Below are 8,060 nucleotides of genomic sequence, written 5' to 3'. Positions count from 1 at the left end.
AGGTAATGTTCCTTTCAGGAGTACAAGAGTGTAAAATTCCATACGACACCCAGTGCGCCTTGCAGGTGCACTCCTTATCCCATCACTCATTTAACGCATCCATCTTCCTACCTCTGTTCTGGCAATCACTGGCCTGCTTGCTATAGTTAAGAGTCTGTTTCTTACTTTGTCTCTCCCTTTCTTGTTCTCTTTCTCGTTTCTCACTTGTTTTGTTTGTTGGAATCTACGCAGGAGTGAAATCATTTGGTATTTGTCTTTCTCTGACTTATTTCACTTAGCATAATACTCTCTAGTTCACCGATGTTGTGGCAAATGACAGGGTTACATTCCTTTGTAGGCGGATTAATATCCCATGTTGAACTGTTCCTCCAACAAATCCGTGTCATGGACATGATGAGGGACCAGAAGACAAGCTGAGGACAAAGCAGAAGCTGACACACTCAACTCCCCCTCCATGGGATGCATGTGACATTCCTCAGGGGCTCCTGGCTGAAGGAAAAAGCAAATAGTTAATTTACGGAGATTACAATCCTGCAAGACATGGGTGTCCTGTTCTACAAATGTCCTAGAAATTTACAAAAACAAAGCACTTCTATCAATTACCAAGCTTCCAGAACGGAATGTACAAACGTTTAAGTGACCTTAGAGTCCGCAGCCCATTGACAGATGCTTGAAGAGGTCAAAATGTAATGTTCCTCCAGAAAACTCCCAACTATCTTCACGGTAATGCCTTCCTAAGAGGGAAAAACAATATTAACTTGACAATGGCAAGGCTTCCAGTATCCTGTGAGTCTTCCAACATATGAAAATCATTTTGAAAACTCCCTTATTCCTCACCTTTCCCTAACCCCATAGTATAAAATCAGCCACCCCCTCATGACCCTGGGGGCAGCAACTCTTTCTGCCCTCCTCCTGTCCCCATGCTTTAATAAAACAACATTTTGCACCAAAGATGCCTCAGGAACTTTTTCTTGGTCATCGGCTCCATACTCCACCCCACTGAAACTCACCTATATTCCAAAACTACAGCAGACAGAGCCAGAGTTGGGGAGGGTATTGAACATGACACTGAGTACAGACAGGAAGTTCCCACAATGCACTGCAGCAGCTTCCTGAAAGGTCCCCCATCTACAGTGGCTCAAATCTTGATTGGGCTTTTATCCCTGGGAGAGCAGTGCTTGTGTTCAACCACAGCACACACCTTGCTGATCCTGCCTATCTCACTGTCCAGAAGGCTCCTTCATCACCAACAGCTACTCTACCACCTGACTTTTGAAAGCTATGCCCACATGAGTGCATCACCAATACCCTCTTTATCCAGTGCTACCGAATTAGGTTTGGGCGATTTCGGTAAATATGATCCGACAGCATCCGATCATCAGTAACAAATAGGAATTCAGTTAAATCATGAAGATAAAGTAGGTCTTCCCTACTCCTCAGAAACCCACCACATTTACCAATTCCTTTCTCCCATTACATGTATTCATCAGATGATACCACCAAGAGCTGCCTGTGCCTTTGCAGTGACTGAAGAAAGCCACCTCCGGGCCCCTACCCACAGTAAATGCAATTTTTACATTTTCTTTTAATAGGGCTTATGCTTCTAAGGATGGTGATTTCATCAAATTCTACATAGATTCACATGCCACATCCCAGGGTTTAATGTCTGAATTAATACCCATTGGCCTTCCAGCTCTCTAATCTCAAGTGTTTAGTGAAGACACTCCTGCACAACCCAGACAAAAAAGATGTTTGTGATGCCTATTAGCTGGGGGAAAAAAATGAGCAAAAATAATAACTATAAATCTGGAGATAACTAGGAAATAAAACAAATAGAAATTCTTTTTCTAAATCCATGGAGTCCATTGTGCAAATTGAGACAATTGCAGTCTATATGCTCATTTTTTCATTTTATGGATTTTCGATCTGTGACCTTGGCTACAGTGTCACTCTTTTTGGGAGGTTTCTACTACTTCCCGGTTATCGTTGACCTATGCGGCATGGTCACATGGGCACATGATTCAAACCAACACCCCCACAAATAAATGGAGAACATACCTTTATTATGGGTCATGGTGGAGTGCTTGAGAGTCCCAGTTCAAGTCCACATTTGGCCATTCAAACTAATGACAGCTTGGGTAAGCTCTGTGGGCATCTTCTCTAGAACACAGGATGGGAATGCTTGGGAAAAGGGACCGAGGATTGCCCACAGAGGTGGATTTGATTGTCATATCTCAACTTACATTACTTTGTGACTCTACAGAGTGTTGTCTATGTGATGAGAGAACAGAAGGCAAGCTGAGGGCGAAGCAGAAGCTGACACCCCATGAACCCCCACTCCCCATGGGATATATAGGACATTCCTCAGGCACTCCTGGCTGCCCTAAAGGAGAAACAAATAGTTACCTTGTAGAGATCACAATCCTGCAAGACCTGAGTATTCTTCGGTTTACAAATGTCCTAGTGATTTACAAGGAAGAAGCTTTCTTTTATCTATAGCCGAACTTCCAGCGACCCATAACTCAGAATCCTAAAGCTTTACCATCACCTTCTCCTTCTTAAAATTGAGGTAGGTTGAGGCAGAAGAAAATGCAATTAAAATTGAATTTCTTTTAAACCTGCAGCCTATTAAAAAGGACGAGGTTGAATAGGAGGAATGTAATACTGCTTCCGTAATATCCCAACTACCTTACCGTTAATGCCTTATGAGACAGGTAAACAACCTTGACAAGAACAAGGCCTTCAGGATTGCCTGAATCTTCTTTAATATATGAATGTTCTTTCTCAAAACGTCCCTTTTTCCTTACCTCCTCCAAGCCCATAGTATAAATAGTTATCAGCCATGCCTCACAACGCCAGGGCAGCAATGCTTTCTGCCCATGAGTCCTGTCCCTGTACTTTAATAAACCACCATTTTACACCAAAAACATCTCAAGAATTCTTTCTTGGTCATAGGCTCCAGACTCCACCCCACAGAACCTCTCCTATATTCCAAAACCACATCTTAGGGAACACACTAGTGAGCAGGGCAGGTGTCCACTCAAGGTCCCTGCAAAAGTGAGTACATAAAGTGGATGGCAAGTAGCAGGACAATGGATCAGGTGAGCTAAGATGTCAACAATACCCCCCACAAAACCTGTAATATATCCATAATATCGCAGTCAGCACAAGGAGGAGAAAATGATACAGTAAATAAACTAGGTGGTTTACAGTAAATAAACTAGGCGGGGAAATCACCCCTCATTTCAACCTTAAGGTTACTGAAAGAATAGATTCATAAGAATATTATTCCCTTCCATTATGTGACAGACAACACCAGTTGCATACAACTTTCAGTAAATGATATAGGGGCCGCCTGGGTGGCTCAGTTGTTAAGCCTCTGCCTTCAGCTCAGGTCATGGCCCTAGTCCTGGGATCTAGCCCTGCATCAGGCTCCTTGCTCAGTGGGGAACCTCTTTCTCCCTCTATCTCTCCCCCTGCTTGTGTTCCCTGTCAAATAAAATCTTAAAAAAAAAAAAAAAAAAAAAGAGATAGGTTCACCTTGGTGGTAGGATAACACAAAACTCATCACAAATTCATGTTAACATATTAAAAACCATTATGTTTGATTAATTGAAGTACATTCAGTTCACACATAGACTATGTTATGCATTTCAAATCCACTGTTACACTTATTCAAAATACGGAATACAAGCGTTAACCCCCATAGCTGATATCATGATGTAGAACTGACTTCCTTAAGTTCCAGTGCTACTGACAGTCGCAACAGATGTGTATGTCCAGCTACATGGCATGGTTTAGAGAAGAGTTAGATAACCTCCTTCTGTTATCGGGCAGGATTTTTTCATTTCAGCCACATATACTACTATTCGCTAAAGATTGCTATTATGAAGATACATCAGTAATTAACTGGTGTGCCACCTTTTTTTTTCCTTAAAGAGCAATCAGTAAAACCTTGTATGTCTAATATTCAGAATGTTCTTTAGTTTTAGTAAATGGAGAAAAATAGTGTTCTGAACACCTATTTCATAGCAACTTATATCAATGCTATAACTCTAAGCAGTGTCTCTGTTTAGATTTTCTTTATTCATGTTGTGTATTACACAGTTCTTATCTTCCAAGGAAAATCTGGGATGTGTGAGTCCCCCCGAGTGCAGCAGGGCATCGGATGCCATTGATGGAGCAAAAATCAGGCTCACGGATTCATGCACCCAGTACAAGTAAGTCAATCTCCAGAAGTGATTTGAGAATAAAGTACATTAATATTTGCTAGTCACAAACCTCGAAAAGGCTCAATATAACAAAAAGCACAAAACTAATTGTAACCTTGTAAAACCTCCCCCACTGAATCATTCCAACGTAACAGCATATGCATTTTCCAAGTGTTTAACTTGATCTTTTTCCTTGGACTAACAAGTACTGTCTGAATAGAGGGACTGCTACACGCCTTTTATGTGATATCTGTGACATTTATTAACATTAGATGTTCAATCAGAGAGTTTTCTAATTTTTTGTATGATTCAATTTACCTTCTTTAGCACTTTCTGTGTTTGTGAACGTGTATATTAAAATGAGGGTCTTTCCACAATCATCTTTCTAGGGTTTGAATCTAGTGTGCAATTTGGGACACTGAGTATAGACTGAATTCCAGTTAAAGGTCTCACCACATTCATCACATTTTACCATGTTGCTCCCATATGATTACTATGATGTGAGTTTCAGGGAGAGGGTGGACTTCTTTAGATGTGTATAGTTATTCTCCAGTTATATTGGATGCAAGGTGTTTGATGTAAGGGTTTTACAGTCCTTACTCCTAGTCTTTACATTTTTAAAGTTTCTTGCTAGTATGACTTCTATGATGTTTGCTAAGGTGTGAGCGCCGGTAAAAGGCCTTGCCACATTCTTCACATTTGTAAGGTTTTTCTCCAGTATGATTTCTGTGATGTACAGTAAGCGATGAGCTCTGGTGAAAGGCCTTGCCACATTCTTGACATTTGTAAGGTCTCTCTCCAGTATGAATTCTGAGGTGATTAGTAAGGGCTGAGTGACACTTAAAGGCCTTGTCACATACTTGACATTTCTAAGGTCTCTCTCCAGTATGAACCCTGTGATGTCGAGTAAGGTGTGAGCGCTGTTTAAAGGCCTTGCCACATTCCTTACATTTGTATGTTTCCTCTCCAGTATGAAATCTGAGATGATTACTAAGGGCTGAGTGACACTTAAAGGCCTTGTCACATTCTTGACATCTGTAAGGTTTCTCTCCACTATGAACTCTGTGATGTCGAGTAAGGACTGAAAGCTGTGTAAAGGCCTTGCCACATTCCTTACATTTGTAAGGTTTCTCTCCAGTATGAATTCGGTGATGTTTACTAAGCAATGACCTCTGTGAAAAGGCCTTGTCACATTCTTGACACATGTAAGGCTTCTCTCTAGTATGAATTCTGTGATGTTGATCAAGGTATGAGCGCTCATTAAAGGCCTTGCCACATTCTTGACATTTATAAGGTTTCTCTTCAGTATGAATTCTGTGATGTCGAGTAAGGTATGCCTGCTGGTTAAAGGACCTACCACATTCCTTACATTTGTAAGGCTTCTCTCCAGTATGAATTCTGGGATGTTGATCAAGGCGTGAGTGCTCCTTAAAGGCCTTGCCACATTCTTGACATTTGTAAGGCTTCTCTCCAGTATGAATTTTGTGATGTCGAGTAAGGTGTGCCTGCTGGTTAAAGGACCTACCACATTCCTTACATTTGTAAGGTTTCTCTCCAGTATGAATTCTGTAATGTTGAATAAGTGTTGAGTGAATTTGAAAAACTTTGCCACATTCTTTACATTTGTAGAGTTTCTTTCCAGTATGGATTTGCCTATGTTTCCTTAGGGATGAGCAGTACTTAAAGGTTTTACCACATTCTTCACATTTGTATGATTTTACTTCAGTACTCATTTGCTGATGCTGAGATCAGGTTGAGTGCCAGTCAAAGACTTTACCACATCCTTTAAAAATGCGTGTTTTCTCTCCACTAGAGATCATCTTGTTTCTACTTAGTCTTGATGACTGACTAAATGTGGGATCACGTTTAGCATATCTGAATGGGTTTTTGGCCTCATGAATTCTCTGATCATCACCAATACTGGAGGACTGCTGAGGACCATTCTCACACTGACTGCATTCATCAGGATTTTTTTCCCAAATGGATATTCTCATGTGTAATAAGGTTAGACCTCTGATGAAAGACTTCCCCACATTTATAACATTCATACTGGTTCTCTGAAAATTGAGTCCTCGCACGTCTCTGAACACTGCAGCCCTGATTAAGTGTTTTCTCAGATTCAGGGCACTGAGCATTGCTGTCTCCATTGGAAGGGCTCTGGTCATTCTGGAGGGTCGACTCCTCAGTGAAGCCCCTCTCATATGGATCCTGCTTAGCACTTTGTTCTTCAGTATTCAATCTCTGATTTTCAGAAGTATCTGATGGAAAGGTCAATCCTATCCCATTTTGAAAATGGTTCCAATCATTATTTTCAGCATGGACTAGATAACTTTCCAGATTGTCCAAACTGTCTTTCCACAAAGAGCTATGTTGGAATACTTGATTGGAGCTTTTGCTGACAGAAACACACTGCTTTGTGGAAGCAGCTGACTTAAAAAGGGAGGCTTTCCATGATGTTTTATATCCTTCACTATTCGGGTCATTTTGAGTCTTATTAGATGCCGCTGCCTCAGATGGGCTACGTCCTTCATGGTATCTTTGATGCCCTTTCCTCTCCCTATCACTGTCCCGGTCTGTCATTAAGTATACATTTTCAAGAGCACTATCTTTGTACCTACTCATTGTCACTTTCTGTAAAGAAGCTTCTATGCTCAGCTTTTGCAGGAAGTTCTGAGTGTCATGTGAAGATATGGCTGAAAGATATCAAATAAGAGAAAAGTAAAGTCATTGCACTTACTACTTTCAGATGAATATACTGATGATTTGTAACATACAAGCTTCCAGTCAATCAAAGAGTGTCAGAAAGATGGCTGGGAAGGAATCATCAGAATTTCCTTCCTCCATGGATACCTTACCTTTGAACACAACATACTGACCACATATCCTAATAGATAATTCTGTGATACTGTCATGTTGTAGCACAAATCATTTCCTGTATCTCAAATAATCTGGAAAATTGCCACATGAGTGTAAAATTAGAAGGATGGTTATTTAAACATAAAACTGAAATGAACCAAATAGAAAAAAATCCAACATACTCAAGTATTTACAGGTAAAGACTATAAGCTTCTCTATGATCAGAAATGAAGTAATGAAGTAACCCCACCACTGCCTTCAACATGGTACTGGATATTCTAGTCAGAAAAACTAGGGAAGAAAAAAACAAAAAGACTCCAAACTGAAAAAGAAAAAGAAAAAGAAAAAAAAACCCACACTATCTGTATTCACAGATGATATGATCTATAAACAACCCTAAAGAATCCTAATTTAATTTTTCTGTGCTTTTTTTCTATTGTTTATTTTGCTAAACATTGTCTACAACACTTTCCATTTTCAAAAAAAAAAATTTAATGCAATACATGGCTGAGTTTAAAAAAAAAAAAGAGTTGGAAGGGTGCTTGGGTGGCTTGGTGGGTTAAACCTCTGCCTCCAGCTCAGGTCATGATCTCAGGGTCCTGGAATTGAGTCATACATTGGGCTCTATGCTTGGCAGGGACCCTGCTTCCTCCTCTCCTCTCTCCGCCTGCCTCTCTACCTACTTGTGATCTCTGTCTGTCAAATAAATAAATCTTTAAAAAGAAAAAAGAGAGAGAGAGAGAGCTGGAATAAAAAACAAAAAACAAACAAACAAACAAACAAACAAAAAAACCCTTAACTTTCCATGAGAAACAAGGAAAGGAAAAAACTTAGATGAAATTTAGTAGTACAAGAAAAAAACAAAGATAAATCTGAAATAAATAAAATAGAGACCAGAATAGTAACAGAACAATGAATGAAATGCTCAATTTACCTGAAATACTAAAACTGGCTCTGCTTTAATTTGGTCAGCATTTATATACTACCAAATCA

The 8,060-nt window shown here is 40.0% G+C and overlaps 1 pseudogene; it reads right to left on the bottom strand.

The window, feature by feature from the left end:
• Positions 1 to 4,073: 4,073 nt before the first annotated feature.
• The window catches only part of LOC132005834 (zinc finger protein 850-like), a 43,325-nt pseudogene continuing 39,338 nt past the window's right edge, over positions 4,074 to 8,060 (bottom strand).

This window comes from Mustela nigripes, chromosome 17 (assembly GCF_022355385.1).
Source record: "Mustela nigripes isolate SB6536 chromosome 17, MUSNIG.SB6536, whole genome shotgun sequence".
Taxonomy (NCBI): Eukaryota; Metazoa; Chordata; class Mammalia; order Carnivora; family Mustelidae; genus Mustela; species Mustela nigripes.
This window is presented reverse-complemented; position numbering and strand designations above follow the sequence as displayed.